Source organism: Spermophilus citellus (genome assembly GCF_964194105.1).
Source record: "Spermophilus citellus genome assembly, chromosome: 4".
Classification (NCBI taxonomy): domain Eukaryota; kingdom Metazoa; phylum Chordata; class Mammalia; order Rodentia; family Sciuridae; genus Spermophilus; species Spermophilus citellus.
In genome coordinates, this window is record NC_138185.1 from 171,341,857 (window position 1) to 171,361,966 (window position 20,110).

The window sequence follows — 20,110 nt, forward strand, 5'->3', positions numbered from 1 at the left end:
TTTTTTTTTTTTCCTTCTTTATCAGGAAAAAATCACAAGCTTGTGTTTTGTTGCTGTGGGAGTCTAAAGGTAATAAACTTTTTTCAAGATTCTGGATACGAAGGAGCAATAGAAAAGCCAAGATGAAAACTCCTATTGCTGGTTATATTATTTATTTTTATTGGAGATCTCTGAAAACTGAAGGGCTAAAGATATTTGAGAATTTGCTGTGCATTTTAAAGCATTACTACACACACACACACACACACACACACACACACACACACACCTGGAACAAAAGACAGCAGAAACCTTAGTAGTAGAGATAACAGCTACAAATTACAAGGTATAAAGGTTTTATAATTTGAATCTAATCAGATTAATTTCCTTCTAAAATAAAACATCAACATATTTTCAACATAAAACTAGTATACATTTAAAGACAAGAAATTGTGGCCCAAAAGAGCCAGATTTACAAAACAGACTTCTAACCAACTAATAAAAATGTCTGGAATTAAAAAGTATTCCAATAACTTTAAATATGATTAAAATGAATGAATTAATTAGGAATCCCAACAAAGAAATAAAAACTATTAAAAAAGAACAAAGAAAAAATGTTCAAGTAAAAAGTAGAAAGACCAATTTTTTTTCTAAAAATTAGATAATCTGAATTTAAGAGAAGATATGGAAGACCTGTATATTGAAAACTATAAACATTGCTAAAAACTACTCAAGAAGTTTTAATAAATGAAGACATAATATTTTCTTAATATTATTAAGATGTTGATTCTCCCCAAATTGATCTACAAGTTTAATGTAATCTCAAAATCCAAGCAGGAATATTTTTAGAAATTTATAGAAGGATTTTAAAAGATGAAAATGTGAAGAATTTAGAATAGCAAATATATATGTTTCAGAAAAACAAAGTTAGAAGACTTACATTGCCTGGTTTTAAGATTTACAATAAAGCTATACTATATATTAGCCTAAGGAAGACATAACTATACATGAAACAGAACAGAAACTTCAGAAATAGACCTACACTTTTATGGCCAAGAGATTTTTCAACAAAATGTTATGGTAATTAAATGTGGAAAGATTATCTATATTTTCACCAAATTGTATGGAATAACTGGATAACTATGTAAGAAAGAACCTTGAGTATTCCCACTCATCATTTACAAAATTATGATAATATTTCAAATATTCAAGTGGATGATAGCTCTAAATGCAAGAGATAAACTATAATACTTCTCATAAGAAAACCTTTGTAATATTGGGTTAGTCAATTCTTAGATAAGACACAAAATCACAGAACATAGGAGAAAATAGCATATTTGACTACAGCAAAATTAAAGTATTTGTTCTTCAGACACTGTTTTGAAAGTAAAATGACAAATCACAGATCAAGGGAAAATATTTGAAAGCTATCTATGAGTAAAGAACTTATATCCAGAACAAAGAACTCGATAGTAAGACAAACCACCTAATTAAAAATGGACAAAATAAGGTACAGAAAAAGTCAACAATCACATGATTTCAACATCACTGTTCAATAAGGCAATGCAAATTGAAACTACAAGATAACACTATACACACAGTAGAATGGCTAAATTTTTAAAAACTGTCATATAAGCACTGATGAGAATATAGGACATATTTCTTCAGTAGAATTGCTGTAAAAAAAATATCACAAACTGCAGGGCACAGTGGTGCACATTATTAATCCCATCTGCTAGAGAGGCTGAAGCAGAACAGTCAAGCTCAAGGCCAGCCTAGGCATTTAGTGATACCCTGTCTCAAAACAAATTTTTTTTAAAGGTCTGGGCATGTACTTCAATGGTAGAACACTTAGCATCATGTGTGATACCTGGATTTAACCCCCAGTACCCCCAAAATATTTTAAAATATAAAATAAAAGTATCGCAAACTGGGTGGCTTCAGCAATAAAAATTTGCTATCTCATAGTTGTGAACACAAGGAATCTGAGATCAAGGTGTGAGCAGAGTTGGTTCTTTGTGAGGGATATGAGAGAGAATCTGTTCCATACCTCTACCTAACTTCTGGCAGTTTACTGGCACTCTGGTATTATGTAGCATCCTGAAGCATTACCCCAATGTCAACCTTTATCTTCCCACAGAATTCTCTCTGTATTTATCTTTGTGTTCAGATTTTCCCCTTTTAAAAAAAGGACTTCAGTCAAACTGGATTCAAGCACCCCCTAGTGACCTCATCCTTTTGTTTTTTAACATTTTTAGTTGTAGATGGACAAAATACCTTTATTTTGTTTATTTATTTTTATGTGGTACTAAGGATCAAACCCAGCACCTTACATGTGCTAGGCAAGCACTCTACCACTGAGCCACAACTCCAGACCTGTGACCCCCTCTTAATTCATCCGATCATCAATAAACCTATTCAAAAAAATAAATAAATAAAGTCAAGGTCTAGGTATATAGCTCAGAGGTAGAGAGCTTGCCTAACATTCACAAGGCCCTGGGTTAAAACCCTAACACCACACACACACACACACAAAAAAAAAAGTCATATTATAATTTTGAGGAAACACAATTCAACCTATAACCAGTGGGGCAATGAAATTCCCATATGTCACTTATGGGAATGAAAACTAGTAAGTCAAAAGAGCATTTTTTAAATAAAAATAATGATGCACTTAGTATATGACCCAAACTGCATTCCTAGGTGTCTTCCCAAGGGACCAAAACATAGGTCCACATAAACACTGGTACGCCAGTATTCTTAAGAATCTTAATAGTGCATAAATGAAAATAATCCAAATATTCATCATCAGGTAAATTATTTTAAAAACTAGTCTATTTTCATACAGTGAAATAATACTCAGTGTGACTAAAAAGAATAAATTAGTGATGTACATACACAAAACTTAAATGAAATGAATCTTTAAAAGGTGTTAACAGAAAGAAGCCACACAGAAAAACTACATACTTTATAATACCATTTATTTGAAGTTCTGGAATAAGGCAAAACTATAGTGACAGAAAGCAATTCAGTGGTGTTTGAGGGTACAGGTAGGGGGATAGGGTGACTACGGGAGGACATGGGAATGATAAAGATGTTCCAAATCTTCAAAGTGGAAGCAGCCACAGTGCTGCATAAACTTATCAAAATTCATGGAATTTCAATGCATTCATTCTATTGTGTGCTAATTATACTTCAATAAATCTGCCCCCCAAAATAGTATCATACTTTAAAGTTTTTAGAATTAGGTAAGATATATTCTTATTTTCCAGGAAACATGGCAACACATACATGTTATTTTACTCTAATACCAACATACCGTGTAGAACATGTATGGAGAGCTGTGCTGTTGTAGGACAAGAACGACATGGTTTTCATCCCAACTGATCCAGAAACAACACTTGATTCTCCTCCATCACGTCTGCTCAGTCTACTCTGGTCCTTGATATCTTTGGCTGCAATGTACACTTTGTGGCATGGCTTCCTGAATCTCAGGGGAAGCACTGGACACAAAGCACCAGCTGTTTTCTCCATATAGTCACATAATTACCCTGGAGTTTCACAGAATTACCCATTCTAAAGTAATATTTTGAATAGTCACTTTATCAAGAAAAAAAATAAAATTTACAAATCTCTATTCTTAATAGGTGCCATCAGAATTCTGGATGGTTCTTCAGTAATCATTTTGTTTATCTCTCTGGAAAACTAAAAATTCCTTTGTAATTGCATTATGAGGATTCTATCTGATCAAAAAAAAAAAAAAAAGACTCCCACTGGCTAATAGGAAGATTTCAGTGCATATGAGTACTTAAGGAAATAGAATATTTCCTAAAGCCAATATTATTAACAATGTGTTTTGACTGTATCTATTTGTATGATAGAGATGGCTAAAATAAATCACATCATATTATCATCTAACCATCAATTGCATTAAAATAGCCCCAATTTTTTCACCCTCCCTGTTTTCAGAGCCTTTGTCATATAACTTCTGTCCTCCTCCTATCAAAAAATATATTTTCCTGCCTCGATTCTGAACTAGATCATGTGACCTCTTTAGCAAATGATAATTATAGCAGATATTAGTGAGATTTTGAAAAAGCACTTACTTGTTTGTGCTTTCTGTGCCTCTGTTATAGTCACAAGAATATGCCTAGAAAGAGATGAGAAATACAAGAGTTGATTCCCACTTGTCTCAGCCAGACCACATTATATCAGCCAAAGGCAGCTGACCCAATACATAATACACCCAGTTAAGAGCAGCAGAATAACTGACCAGTCCACACACCATGAAAGCAATAAAACCTTGTAGCAGTAAGAGTTTGTAGAAGTTAGTTTGTTACCTGGAATTACTCTGGTGGTATGGTAAAACACCATTCAGGATATGCATTTTATAATTTCTTCTGAAAATACTTCTGAAAGCATGTGATAAATGGAGGGGTAACCATGGCATAAGTACTAAGTTAATGAGGTGCTAACTATGGCTGGTAGAAGGTGTGCTCTTTTGAGAGGCACAATTCCATTAAATACTAATGTTCCCACATTCACCCTGGCAGTTCATTTCCAAGACCTCCCTGTGTAAGGGAGACAAGTCATCTTTCTCAAACACTTTCACAAAATTGTACTATCATCATTTCTCAAAGAAATGCATTGTAAAGTTTTGTCACACACCAAATATTCAAACCTGAACTACACAGATGACTGGGATGAGAACCCAGAGTTGGACTTCCTGAGTCTAAAATCCTTGATCTGCTAGATGTATAATCTGAATGTTATTTAATATCAGTTTTAGAGGCATTCTCTGTAAAATGAAAATGTGATCATAAAATAATACTGTTGGCCTCCTCAGGTTGCCAAGGGAGCTAACTTTATACATACTATTGGGACAACATCTGGTTCATCAGAAACCAACCCCAGAAATTGCCTTCCACTCTGAGGACCGCATATTGCTCAACAGAATTTTAGATCCTTTTATCTTTAGCATAGGGCAAAACAGGGCTATTCACTTTTCTTTTCAGGAGGAATTTTAACACTTAAAAACTCTTAACAGACAAAGCACTGTTCTACAAAAGAATATAAATGGAAGTGTCAATTAGAAAATCAGAGTGCCTTCTTATTAGGCCAATTACTGAACTGAAATGGAATCAATCTATTGATACAAAACATCATCAGGGAAAGTATCATTCTCACACTATATAACCTATGATTTAACTTAATCTAAACCAGTTACATAATATATGTGGCCAGTATAGCTTCCTCGGAAATTGATACTCATCCTTATAATTAAATGAAAAGTTCTAAATTAAAATTTTGATTACTTAATTAATAAAGAAAACAGTTAATGTCAAATCCTTTGTTGGAGTAAGTTTTGAATATATTATACATAAAGACTTTTTTATTTATAAATAAAATTTCATCATTTTCTTCAAAATTAACTTATAATTCAAGATTTGTACCTAAAAACATCTCTCATTCTGTTTATATGCTAGATGATGAAGAATGTTGAAAATGTTAAGTACTTGCTAATGTCCCTATTATTTAGTATTTGTAGCTTTGACAACATTATAGCATAATGAACTGATGATTTTCTCTTGACTTTGGTTATTGGTTTTGTAGACTTTTCACTATTTGTGTGTGTGTGTGTGTGTGTGTGTGTGTGTGTGTGTGTTTAGGAAGTGGTACAGGTAAGAGATGATGGGAGCTTGGTCTACGCGGGGAGGAATGGAAATGATAAGTAGAAATCATATGTTGAAAAAATAAATAAAATTAGATTCATACAGGACCACATACCACCTGACTGCAAAAATCTCCAAAAAGTTTTCCTAAAGAATTCATGATTAAAATATTTAAAAAATTCAACCAAGAAATTACTATACGATTATACTTACCTGTTCTCAGACTAGAAAATGTATTTCTCAGTATTCCATGGAAAGCCAATATCATCAAACAAATACTTGAGTTGGTGGAAATTAAAAATGTGTATGTGTCTTGGAAATAATGACAAAAAATCAAATTCAAGCAACATACCAGTAAAAATTAAAAAAAAATTTAAATTCTATGTGATACCAAGTGGATTAAATAAAGAAAATAGTTTACAAAACATAAAAATATGCTAGGTGTAAATCTATAATTTGAAAAAGAAAAAATGCTAAAAATCTTTATAGTAACCAGAAGAATGAAAACTTAAAAAATAAAGCACAACTCTTACCTAGGAAATTGGTAAAGACTTTTTTAAATGATAATATCCACTGTTGTTAAGGGTACAGGTAAACAAGAATTTTCCACCTAGCAACTAGGTAATATGCAACAAAAACTTCCAAGAGTAAGACCAGTGATCCAACAAATTATACACACACACACACACACACACACGATTTTCACCTTATAATAATAAAAATGGCCAGTAGCCTAAAAAGAACACCCCTAAGTATTGGCTTAAGGAATTAGAATAATTTATCTTATAAACTATTCAATGTTTTTAATTTTGGTTTGGGGTTTTTATTTTGTCTTTTTTTGGTTGGTTGTTTTGGTTTCATTTTTTTGTGGTATTGGAAATTGAGCCCAGGGGTGTTCTGCCACTGAGCTAGAGCCCCAGCCCTTTTTATTTTTATTTTCAGACAGTCTCCCTATATTGCCTAGGCTGACTTTGAATTTGTAATCATGCCTCAGCCTCCAGAGTAGCTGAGATTACAGGCATGCACCACCTTGCCCAGCCACAATGTTTTTAGTGATGACTCATGTCACCAATAGAATGAAGAGAACAATTCCATCTTTGTTTAAAAACACATAAGAAAACAATGTAAAAGGCAAATAATAGTTACTAGTTAGGAAGATCATTGATCTAAATTTTCAATAATGAATATGTATTAATTTATAATTTATTTTTCCATTTACATTTAATATTTTATTCAAAAGATTGCCTCTACAATTTCCCTAGACTATGTGTAAACTTTCAATGTGCTATGTTATTGTACATATTTTCTTTGCATTCTTTTCCAAAACCTTTACTTAATAAAAAATCAAGGAATATGCTCATGGATTTTGGCAATTTTTATCTCCCTTTATGAATTTTCAGCACCAAAAATTTAAATCTTAAACTTCTAGGGAGTTAGAAATATACTATGAATACAAGGACCTTTTCAATACATGATGATGTCAACAGTTTCTTCACATTTTTTCCTAGTTCAGAAATCTGTAATAAATTTTTGTAATCACATCAGTCATGTTTCTTTCTCCAGTTTATACAGTTGTTATCTTGTACACATCAAAGAACTATTATAAAATTGATTGTTCTATATAATTACCAAGAGTTTAGTTTGAATAAGATAAATGAGAAATTTAACTTCTCCTGAGAAGACTAGCATAGTGTCTATTTTTATTTTTATTTTGAGACAGTCTCCCTAAATTGTAAAGATGTAATGGTGTTATTCTGCCATCCCGTCATTCTGAGTTTATTTAAGACCAGAAGTAATTGATCACCATTACAAATATATTTTCTGTTTGAGCAGAAGTACAGGAAGGCTCCTTAGAAATCCCAGGCATTAGAGATTTATAACTCAATTCCACCAACTGGGAAAGTTTGGCTAAATAAATAATCAAACTTGCATTTATTCTTTGACTTTACAATGAAGAATTGTATTCTATCACCTCATATCAAGCATAGTAATGAGCCAATTAAATGATATCACTGCAGACCATTTTCTCAAGCTTCTGCCCTATTCAAATAGCTGTAAATCAAGGTTCACACCCAACTGCAAAAAGCTCTTGACCACAGCGAATGCTGTGAATACAAAGAAAACAGGTAAGAATTGAAAATTTCTCTTTGTCACTTTATAGCAATTAATAGTAAACAACATGTGATAAATCCTCTGTTGGACTAAACTAGTATTTTAAAAATTTGATGCTGCTTGTTTAGTGATCTTATTTTTATTTCATTCATTATTTTTTAAGTTGCTTTGATTATTGCTAGAGTAGCAACTCATCAGGGGAGGAATATATAATGCAGTTTGTTGATTTGCTGCACATGCACCTCTCTAATAGCTTTCTAAGTCCACAGGGATAAAGTGAAGTAAATGCAAGATAAAAGTAATTTTTCCTCTATTTACAGCCCTTGGCTGGCTGAGGCTTAGTTCCATCGATCATTTATCCCTTGGGAAGAATGCTCAATAAAGACCAACCCTCCTCTTTATTTAAATAATAGCAATTGCTTTAATTAGCAAACACTGTAACTACTTTTCAATTTATTTACAAGATACTCATACCCTCTCTGATGCCCACAAATTTGACTTTGATAAATAACCTGTGCAACATTCAATTATGTTTATAACGCAGGTTTAAAAAATCAAATACAAACTCTTCTGTATTTCAATGGCATATTAAATTAAACTTGATACTATTCTAAGAAGCACAATTTTGAATGGTTTGGATCCCAAATTCCAAACTCAGATTCTGATAATGATAACTATTTTAGGCATTCTATGTATCATCTCCTTTAAAGAAATCATGTTTCTTTATTTTAAAATGAAAAAAAGGGCTGGGGTTGTGGCTCAGAGGTAGAGCGCTCCATTATCATGTGTGAGGCACTGGGTTCGATCCTCAGCACCACATAAAGTAAAATAAAGATATTGTATCCACCTATAACTAAAAATAAATAATTGTAAAAAATAAAATGAAAAACAATTGGATACTTTAAAATATTGTGCTCTAATGACATGCATGATGTTTTGCAAAAATTAATCTGTAATGATAGAAAAAATACTGTCCTTAGTACCATGCACCCTGGCCTGAGGCTTGACTCTAGGGGACCTAACAGACCCAGTCTGACCACCTGCCTCAACTAGAGTGTAATTAACAAACTGTGACCAAGCAAGAAATAAATTTATTCTCGGTTTGTCCAAACCAGGAAGACGGCCAGTTTAAAAATCTATCTTCCGAAAACCAATAACAGCTTTAGGATTATATAGGAGGTGGGAAAAAGATGGGAGCCAAGTGACAAGCATATGTGTATTTGGCAGGCTGTGAGGCCTGCAGGTCAAGAGCTATGCTGTGTTCTGGTTTTGCAGACGCCGTTGGTGCTGGGACTGGACATCTATTCTTTGTATGAGGTGATCACTTGAAGGAAGCTGGCAAGAAAAAAGCAACTTAAAGATCATAGGTTTGTTGCTTCTTTTAACTCTTTCAAATTTAAAGGACCTTGTCGCACCCTCAGTTTCAACATCCTCAAACTATGTGACAATATAGAAGTTACTTAACTTCTCTGGACTCAATTTCTGCATTTATAAGTTGAAACAATATTTCTTTGTTTGTCCATTCAAATACACCAGGATAAACTAAATGGTATCTTGAAGTGCCATCAAACTCTAGAAGTCCTGGCACACAAATTCTAAAACTGTAATTCAGGACCAAGAGAATAATAAGATGACAAAAATCACAATTAGTAGAGTCAAATCCACAGAAGTATGATCTTCTCTTTGTCTTATTTGAACCTCACAACCTCCTATTTGATAAATGGGCCTGTGCTAATAGGTATTTATGCCAGATAAAGAAACGGAGCTTGAAAAACTTAATGCCTACACCAGTATCATAGACCTAATAAATTGAGTCAATAAGATGAGCTTCTGGGTCTTCCAAGCTTCACCTTCTCAATATAGCCCTTGCTGCTTATTTTCAAAGGGATGCATTTTTCTTTTCCTCTTCTCCCTCTCTGACTCAGTAACCTGGGGGCAAGAGACAAGATTACCTTTTTCCATCCTAGGCATGAGCACACACCCACCACTGGAAGGAGATGTCACCACAAGATCTAAGAAGTGCGTAGATTAACAAATGAATTTCAACACACCACCTGGGTGCACCTGGGATCCCTGTCAGGACACACCTGGAAAGCAGCCTTTGAAGAGCTTTGTTAAAAGGCTTCTATTTTCTCTGATGGGCAGAACCACAACCTCTGGGACTGAAGTCCTCTGTGCTAGTAAAGAAATAAACCTTCTCTTTCCTTTTTTCTTAAAACCGTGTTCTCCTTATTAAATTGGCATTGGAAACAAGGACCGAGCATTCAGTAACACTTCTTCTCTACCACATTTTTTCTCACCACTGGCTTGATATCCAAATTTCTAAAATTGCATTTTTCTGTGGTACTGTAGATTGAACGTGGTCATTTTAACACAGAGCTACATCATCAAGCCATTTTATTTTATTTAAAAATTTTTTTTTAGTTGTTGATAGTCCTTTATTTTATTTGTTTATTTATATGTGGTGCTGAGAATCAAACCCAGTACCTCACACATGCTAGGCAAGTGCTCCACCACTGAGCTACATCCCTAGCCCCAAACCTTTTTATTTTTTATTGTAAAATAGGCTCTTGTTGAGTTGCTGAAGCTAGCCTCAAATTTTCAATACTCCTGCCTCAGCCTTCCAAGTCTCTGGGATTACAGGTTTGTGCCACCACACTTGGCTCCTAAAAATGCATTTTAGAATGCATTCTGCTAGATTTTCAGGAAAAGGACACAGTTATTATTTTCCTCAGAAGAATTCAGCATAATATAGAAGCCTTAATGTGATATTGGACAATGCAGGAATATGTTCTAAGCTTATGAGACATGTCAAAAAGAAGTATTCCCTTAACATATCTCTGAAATAATTCACAAACACGGATGGTTCTCCTGTAAAAAAATTTAAAGTCAGCTATATATAGCTAAAGTATGAAGTCATAGTCTACTTAAGATCCTCTTCTTTTGCTACCTTTGCTCTTCACCATCTGGAAAAAAAATGCTTCAAGGACATTGCAATAGTATTAGAATAACCAATGAGCAGATTTCAAACAAATTGAGATATCTGAGGATGCAGGAAAGAGCAAACCCAAGAAAAACACAAATGGAATGACTCTGCAGGAAAATAATATAAAATGTGAATAAGAAATTGCCAATTATTTATTTATTATATAATTATTTATTTATTTTTGTGGTACTGGGGGCCAAACCATGGTCTCAGGAATTCTAGGCAAGTGCTTTGTCACTAAGCTACATTCCTAGCCCACAATCAATTTTCTAAATCCATTTCAAGTTCTTCTTTTTTTATTTTCAAGTCCTTCTTACATAGCCTACTACACCAGTAAAGCTTTCAATAATCTCCTTCTTGTATCTTATATAGTATGTACTATCTCTACCACCCAGGTTGGGATCTTATTACCCTCAAGTTGCCCTAGTTGTGAACAACTAGCTTTAGAAATTACCTCCACATCCAAATGGTTAGACCTCCCTGTTTCATGGTTCCTCATTTATCCTCTTACTATCAGAGACATATCCCAGCCTCTATGGTGGAGGAGGAAGACATGTTTTTACTATCCCAGGTGAACTTTATGGTTATCTTCTTTCAGGATTATTTAAGATCTAAGGCCATTAATCCAATCATAAATAAGCATAACTAGCTTTTCTAGAGTAGATAATTATGGTCAGATTTTATTGTTTTTTCCTGAGAATAAAAGCATTCCAATTTCCAAGTGACTATCTTATAAACCAACTTGAAACATCCTTATTTGTAAACAGGAAGCAGTCCATATTCTTACTTGTGCCAGTGAACAAAGTTCTAACAGTTAAAATCACAACACATCTACAGGGTATGTGACCTACTGTTCTAGTCTACTAAACTGTCCACAATGCTTACAAAGTCCTGAGTCTGCAGCACATGCTTAAAATAAGAAAAAAGGGAGAAAGTACTGCTGACTAATCAAAAGGCGAAGTTGTTATGTAAATATCATTGAGGTCACAGGGAAAATGATAATTGGAAACTGTCCAAAGCCAATGATTATATCAGCATGGGTAAAAACTCAAGTTATGTCAATATTTCAGAATATGCTGTTAGATATGTTAAGGCCTGAGATTTATTGTTTTAGTAGAGCAGAAAGCCAAAATGATATTGAACATAGGAATACATAGAGGGAGAATAGCAGAGAGAAACAGTGAGACAGACACATACAGAGAAAATAAACAAGAAAAATGCAAATGCAATAAAAAAAAATCAGACACAAAGAGGCAAACAGAAAGAGAAAGACATTAAAATAAAGGTTAAAAAAAGTTGACATGCTACAAATTAAAATGATGCAAAGATAGGCAATTATTGATTACCTAGTAGAAAATGATGAATAGTTTTCCCAGGTTTTCTGTTGCTGATTTTCTTATTTTAGGTTCTACATCTAAGGGAAGGAGAATAAGAATTATAAAGTTAAGCAAGACTGCTTAAAGCAGAAGTTCCAGAAAGGCCTTTCTCTGGAAAGCCTGAGAGACAGATTAAGTTGGTCTCTGTTTCCCTGACCTACCAGTAATGTGCCCCTTTCCAAAATATAGGCCTCCTGCTGATCAGATCTTTTAATGAAGAAATCTAGTTTCAAGAAAAGTGCTAAACTGTATTCATACCAAAGTATAAATGATTAAGTCTAGTTTCTAGAAAAAAATAATTAGCAGAATTGTGCCCAGATAATTTCTTATAAATACCAGGACATTTTTGAGAGTAAAAACAGGACTATTAACAATATGCTCCAGCTATAGGTATAAAATGGACCTGCTCTGGGAAGGAGATATGTCCCTATGTAGGAGGGAGAGATTTAGGGGAAAGGGCACTTATTTAATTAAGGTCCATCCCCAAGTCTCTAAAACAAGGAAGGATATTACTTCTGTGCCATATAGTTAAAGTCAGCTTTATAACAGAGTCTCATATGGACCAAATTATAATGCTGAACTATTCTATTCTGAAAATGTTATGGAACAATAGGACATTTATATCACTTCAAATTATGATCCTATCACAGTCATTCTAATATGTTCTGCCTGCCTGATTACCTAGTGCAGTAATTTACAAGAGTGTTGGCTTGTGGAGCTACAAATATCTGCCAATTAATTAGCAGCACAAATGGAAATGCTAACAAAAGCCTGATTTGCATTCATATGTGATTTTAGGTAATCCAGGTCAAGACTTCTCCTCTGTTTCCCAATTATAGAAAATTTATGTAATTTAGGTTAGAATTCACAAAACATGTACTCTTAAAACAAAAATGTTTCTGGCTAATAGAGTTTATACAAATACACACACACACACACACACACACACAAATTCTATATATACACACACACAGTTCTTAAAAAGAAGGTTAGGTTTACCAAAAAAAATCCATAATTAACTTACCAGAAAATGTATTCTGTTGATATACAAAAATTAATACATTCTACTTCAAGTCTAAAAATAATAAATTTTCATTTCCACTCAGTGTACATTTTTCTAAACTTACCCATTGTTTTTTAGCCTTCTTCTAGTCAGAACCACCCACAAAAGTAAGATGAGGGTTATGATAATGGTGGAGTAAAACACTCTTTTATTCCTATTCAGGCATACCTGGTACTCTCTTAATATATGGCACAGACTAACCTATTTTTTGTAGGGCTTCCTACAAGATTTCTCTAGACTAAAAAAACATACAGACAATAAATTTACAATTCAATTAAATATATCCTAAGTTTAATTGCCAATTGTTCTTTTTTTATTATTAGTTGTTCAAAACATTACAAAGCTCTTGACATATCATATTTCATACATTTGATTCAAGCAGATTATGAACTCCCATTTTTACCCCATATATAGATTGCAGAATCACATAGGTTACACATCCACTTTTTTACATACTGCCATACTAGTGTCTGTTGTATTCTGTTGCCTTTCCTATCCTCTACTATCCCCCTCCCCTCCCCTCCCCTCTCCTCTCATCTTCTCTCTCTACCCCATCTACTGTAATTCATTTCTCTCTCTTGTTTTTTTCTCCTTTCCCCTCACTTCCTCTTATAAGTAATTTTATATAACAATGAGGGTCTCCTTCCATTACCATGCAATTTCCCTCCTCTCTCCCTTTTCCTCCCACCTCTCGTCCCTGTTTAATGGTGATCTTCTTCTCATGCTCTTCCTCCCTGCTCTGTTGCCAATTGTTCTTTAGATGTTCCATCTAGTTCTAGTGTAGACATGAAAACTCAGTCTGCTTATAGTTAATAAAAATTTAATAGTTATATAATTAACAACTACACATTAATTATTTCTTAAAAATATGTATTGAAAATATGCTTAACGTAGTGACACTACGATGGAATCTCGACATATTATAATGAACCAGACTAGGTTCTTGTCCCAGTAGTTTTTATATTGCAATGGGAGCAGAATCAGGATCAAGGTCATCACTGCACTGTAACTATTTTCTCCTTTATTTGGTATAGCAGAGAAATGTATTTAAGTTATTCTCAATCTTATTTAAATTAAATGATGTAAATTGCACCTAAAACAGATGGGTAAGTGAAGGTAGGCAACTGTGTATTACCAAGATTACTAAGCTTAGTTTCACATGTGGTAAGAGGCTCTTCTTCATCTGAGATTTAAAGGGAAACCTAGTCCTTAAACACTGAGATCTCAAAAAATGCCATAAATATATGCCAAATAAAGAGCAGCAAGGTGGTCTTTTAAGACACCAAGTTCTCTTAAACATTATATAAGCAAACTTAAAATAATGAGTGCTGAGATATGTCATTAGTAGGTTTTTAAAAAATCAATTTATTGAGGTGTGATTGGCATATAAAAAGTGATACATATTTAAGTATGCAACCTGATGAGTTTGGAGATGATTTTACACTGGTAGTTAGTCAGCCGTGAACAAGTAGGTAGGGGAAGGACAATAAAGGACAGATGAAAGGCAATAACTTATAGGGAGGACATCAGACATACACATCAAAGAGAGTCCGAGGTCACAGAATAGGAAAACACAAGGAACATTATCAAAACAAACATCTGGAAAATGGGAATTCTTGTGCTAAGTCTCCCAAGTCATAGTTAATTATAACCCCTTAAGACAATTATTATTTCTAGATCATGTCACAACCATTGTGACCAGGTCCTCGGGACCCTCACTTGTGATGTGGTCATCACAACCCTCACAAAGAAAATTTGCTGAGAGCTAAACAAAGAAGTAATTCACCACTTAAAGGGGTCTGGGAGATTAGAACAAGAACTAAGAAACCCCCAAATCCTTAAAAACTTCAGATTCTGTAAGAGCCACACCATTCTCCTCAGAGGTAGCTCATTCAGTGCAAGTCCTAAATGTCTTTCTAATAAACTGCTGCATTTTACTCTGTGTGACTTGCTTAAATCCTTCCTGTGGGATAATAATAACTGATGCCTATGGACTCCCCAGAGAAGCCTAGCTTTGAGGAAGTCTCCTTCACAAAAAAACCTTCACCACTATCTATGCCATAAACACATGCACCACCACAAAAAGTTTCTTCTCACCCTCTTTGGGCTTTTTTTTTTCTTTTTCTTTCTTTTTTTTTTTTTTTTTTTTTTTTGAAGCAGACAGTCTCTCTGGAAATAGGATCATGCATCCTTTAAAAACACTAAGTATATATCATTAATAGAATCACAAATTAAATTTCACTTCAAATTTAAGTGCCAGGGATACCACATAGATTTGTGCCTTTTGTCTAATGTGCAAAGAGATATTACAGAGCTTATGAGTGGGGTTTTTACTCCAATCCATGCTCTTCTTACAAAAGCCTGTGTCTTGATGCAAGGCTGAATCAGTCTGAAGAAAAAGGATGCTTCTATTTCACTGCCCCCATATAAAAACCTCTTTTTTATAATTCTTCCAAAAAGTATGCACCAGCTAACAGCCCATGGACAAGTGCTGCTAGCACTGCAGCCCATCATAAAACAAGTAACATCCGCAACAACTGTACAAAGAAGGACCCACAGATAAAGTCATTTTCCTAGAAAGCATCTTATTTTGAAAATAAGAGATGAAATTTAAAGAGTTAATTTATATAACTGTAACACTATAAGAAGAAAAACAATAAAAATATCTTCGAGATGAAAATATTCTTTGTCAGCAGAGATAAGGCTCCTGAGCACCTCTGGTAACATGTTTTGGAGGAGTTCTCCTCATAGCAGTAATAATTTGACATAGTCACACATATTCTCTCACCAGGTACCACTTGTGACCAGCAACACAGGCCTGAGAAGAGCCACAGGGAATGGTGTCTGGCTAAATGGACTGAAAGAATTAAACCAATTATCTGGACCTCAGCACTGCTACAATTTAAACTTTGATCCAATCTAGCATCTATTCCAGCTATATATCCCTAAAGCTATTTTGTTGTTGGAAGGCCCTTGAGGGCTTGGGCTTGTAATGACTCCTTTTGGTCCCTAACTCCCAGCACAACAGTGGGCATGTAGGACTCGATAAATGTAGTTGAACAAATAAGAGACATTTAGAATGTAACCATTTAATGTCCCTTAATATCTACAGAGTAAGCCCAATAGTGAAGGTAATTAAAATCTTATCCACTGTGGATAGTGAGCTCTTCCTCTGATTAAGCTCTCAATTGAATTCTATAAATATTTATTGAGTGTCTATTAAATGTAAGGCACCATGCGCTTAAAGAAATGCGATGATAAATTCATAGGGAGCTGCTGATTTAAAGGTGATTATTATTTCATGAAGGTGGTAGAGGTACAAAGTCAAAGTATATCAACTAGCATGGTGTCATTTTCTATTAATAGTAACTCAAGAGACCTATGGACAATGGAATTCATTCCAGAGTCACCTTAGGAATTTGAGCTGAGCTGCCACAGCATTAAACCAAAGACAATAGCAATTCCTTTGACATTAACAAGGAGATTTTGTTGCTGATTTTTCATCCCATATTTCCCAAGATCCCAATACTCAGTTGTGCTCCCAGGGAAAACAAAGTAGATGTTGTCATGGTACCCAAAAAGAGAATGATGATCAACATTAATAAGAATTGAAGAGCTTGTGACAGGAAGCCAAAACAAGAAAAAATATTAATCAAGGAGCACAGCCAACCACCCAATTGTAGTAGAAGTACATTACAATATTCTTCTGGCAGAAGTACATTACAATATTCTTCTGGCACCTGAATCCTTTCTTATCCTTATCTTACAAGTTATTTATGCCCAGAAAATTATACTAATGTTCTAAAACTCAAAAGTATGATCCTTGTGCATTTCATGCCCTAGTGTTCATATTTTAAAATTCTGTAACTGTCCAATGGCCCATCAGTAATACCACATGTTTTGAGGGGAAAAAATGCAATAGATTATATTGAGAAGGACTGGCTTCAATTTACTTCTCATCTAATTTTAAAATAAATCTTTTAATGAGGGTAATTCATGTTGTAATATTAGCAAGTCACACTATATTTTTATTTTATGGGAAAACAGCATTATGTGACTGATGTTGCCTTTGAATAAAAAGGTTTTCAGTTTTCTGCATTTTGGGTTATCTAACTCTTGAACCATTCAATCAGAATACTGCAGAATCAAACCAAATGAAAGAGTTGACCAAAAATACAGTGTCATTAAAAATATATATAACAAAATGTTACTGTACCTAGCCCTCATTCATAAAATGTATTAGGAATTTCTCAAACTCGTATTCTCATGTCAGAGAAAGTTATGAAAAAGAAAATGTCACAAGATTAATCATTTCTCATGACAAAAAGTTTAATAGGAAAGGGAGAATGTTGTATTACCAATGTAAATCAGCCATTATAGTTTTGATGCTGTATATCCATGGCAATCTCATACCACTGTGTCCCAGATAGCCTGAATCCTACATGACTATAGGCATTTGACGGCTTCTTTCTTCTTTTCTCTTTTTCTTTCCTTCATTTCTTTTTTTCTTGATGATATTTTGCTTTTTTTTAAAATTAGGAAACACTTCTCTAGAGTTTTCACTTGCTAACCACTTTCTTACTTTTGTTTCCAAACTTTTTATCACTTTTCAATTTTTCTTCTAGTTTTAGCTTCATGGTAAAGTTGAGAAGAAAGTAAACAGAGTTTCTATACATCTCCTGTCCCTATAGCTACTTTTGAGATAGCCCCAAGAATATACAAAGCTCAAGAAAAAAGTGAAAAAAAAATTTAGACGAATGATTAGAACAAAGCAACCTGCATTTAAAGATGTATTCTTTTGTAAAAAGTAACTTTTAATAAATAGAAGTACTGATGTAAACACTAACTTCCAAATACTAGCAACAGACAACCAATTTTTTTTCATTTAAGATATATAATTTTTAGGAATATATAAAGAAAAGAAAATTGGAAGCAATGTGAAGAAAAAAAATGATTTGTTATTAAATGAAAAGACCTGAACCACAGGGTACGCTCTAAACACAACAAGTCAAAGGAAATTCTCACTACTCACAAGAAGAGAATTTCTTCCTGAAAGAAAGAAATCTAAGTCATTGTCACTTTCAGACCCCAAAGCCGATATATCAAGTTTACAACTAACTGGAAGTAAGATGAAAGAAAATAGTGGGCAACTATAAAAAAATCAATAAAACAGCATAAACATTTTAAAAGTCAAAAAAAGGTTTTAGGCTCTAGTTAGAAAAGAAATAGATTGGAAAATGCTAAAAACACATTTCTAAATGTAGTCCTTTAAATTAGTTAAAATCTAAAAACAAAAATATCAAAATTCCTTTGATAGCAGTCCCTAATATAGGAGGCATTAAGCTAACATAATGGCAGCCCCCACTCAAAATGCACGTCAAGAACTGAAACGGTAAAGTGCAATTAATTTGGCTTCCTTCCATCCCACAAGTCCAAGTGTGAGCACAAAGACAAAAGATAACTGCTATTCCCAAGGAGATCCATCTTTGATTTGAAGAAATATCCACAAAGGCAGAGGAAGCAACAGATCTGTCATGATGACGGGTGGTAATGAACAGCAATGGGGGGAAAGCCATAAAAATACTCGAAGAACATTCCAACTGTTTGGAGTCCTTAGCCAATCACTTGATTATCAAAAGAAATGGTGATAATGCCTGTGTTGGGCTGAAAAGTCAAAATGTTGTAGAAAAATGTAAATCTATATCTTCAAATAAGGAAGTTATTGGGAGATTTTAATGACATAAAACTTAACATATTTTGAGCTCAATTAAGTAACTGGAAATACTAAAACCACAGAAACAAAATACATAAATTTTAGGCAAGAAAAGAGAACAGAAAGTTCCCAGCCAGGGATTTGTGGCAGCTGAGAGCTGTGTGCTGTGATGTGCAGCAGGGCTGTGGGATTAGACACAGCTCCTGGAGGGTTGCTGTAAATTATAAACCAGCATATGTGCAAGGGAAAGAAGCAGCCCATTAGTAAACCTTTCAAATATAGATGGGCTCCCAAGAGGTTACTTTGTACATTATTCAGAGAAATAACTTTGACTGCACAAAGATTCGTGGAGCATTTCAATTGCCCTGAGATAATTAAGAATTTGTTCAGTGGACAAAAATGGAAACCTTAAAATCACAGTAGCTGAACAAATTATTCCAAAATGGCATCGTTTGTTTGATAGCAAAATGAGTTTGGACAAAAATTAAGAGGAGATTCAATTGTGGTTACTTAAACTGTCCGAAGGAATACAAAACAACAAAAAAACATTGAGCTGTTGTGTTTCCCTTTTAAAGTAGGGGGGAGAAACACCACTAATAATTATAATTCAACATGTACTATATCTGACTGAATTCAATGCATTTCTTGGCCCATAACTTAGAAAACTTCTCATAATAGATTCACTATAATCATACCATTGGTACAAACTGCTAAAATGTCAATAAGACAGTTGCACTTGCACTGTAAGCCGCATACAATTTTCATTTCTGCTCTGTGATGAAGTAGCTAACTGGTGAAAATTCTTCTGATTAAATGTGGCTATTGAATAATAAAACTCACTCTCCTTTAAAAAGAAGAGTGCTAGGTGGCATGAAATGAAGAATGACTTTCCCTTCAACCTTGTTCCATTAATGCATCTTAAGTGTATTATTCCTGTGCTTGTGAGGCAAACATTCTGATGCAGCCTAGAGTCGGCTACGTTCATCGTATATTTAAAGGAGACACATCAAACTCACACAAGCAGAGTATTCTATTATGCAAAAGAACAGCTATAAATATAGATGTCAAAAAAAGGAATTTAAAGAGTCAGGACAAGCTCACAACTGAAAAATATATGGGTTCAGACAAGCTAGAGTGCAAAAGGTCGGGAGTGAAGTATTCATGTTTTCACTTGCTAACCACTTTCTTACTTTTGTTTCCAATCTTTTT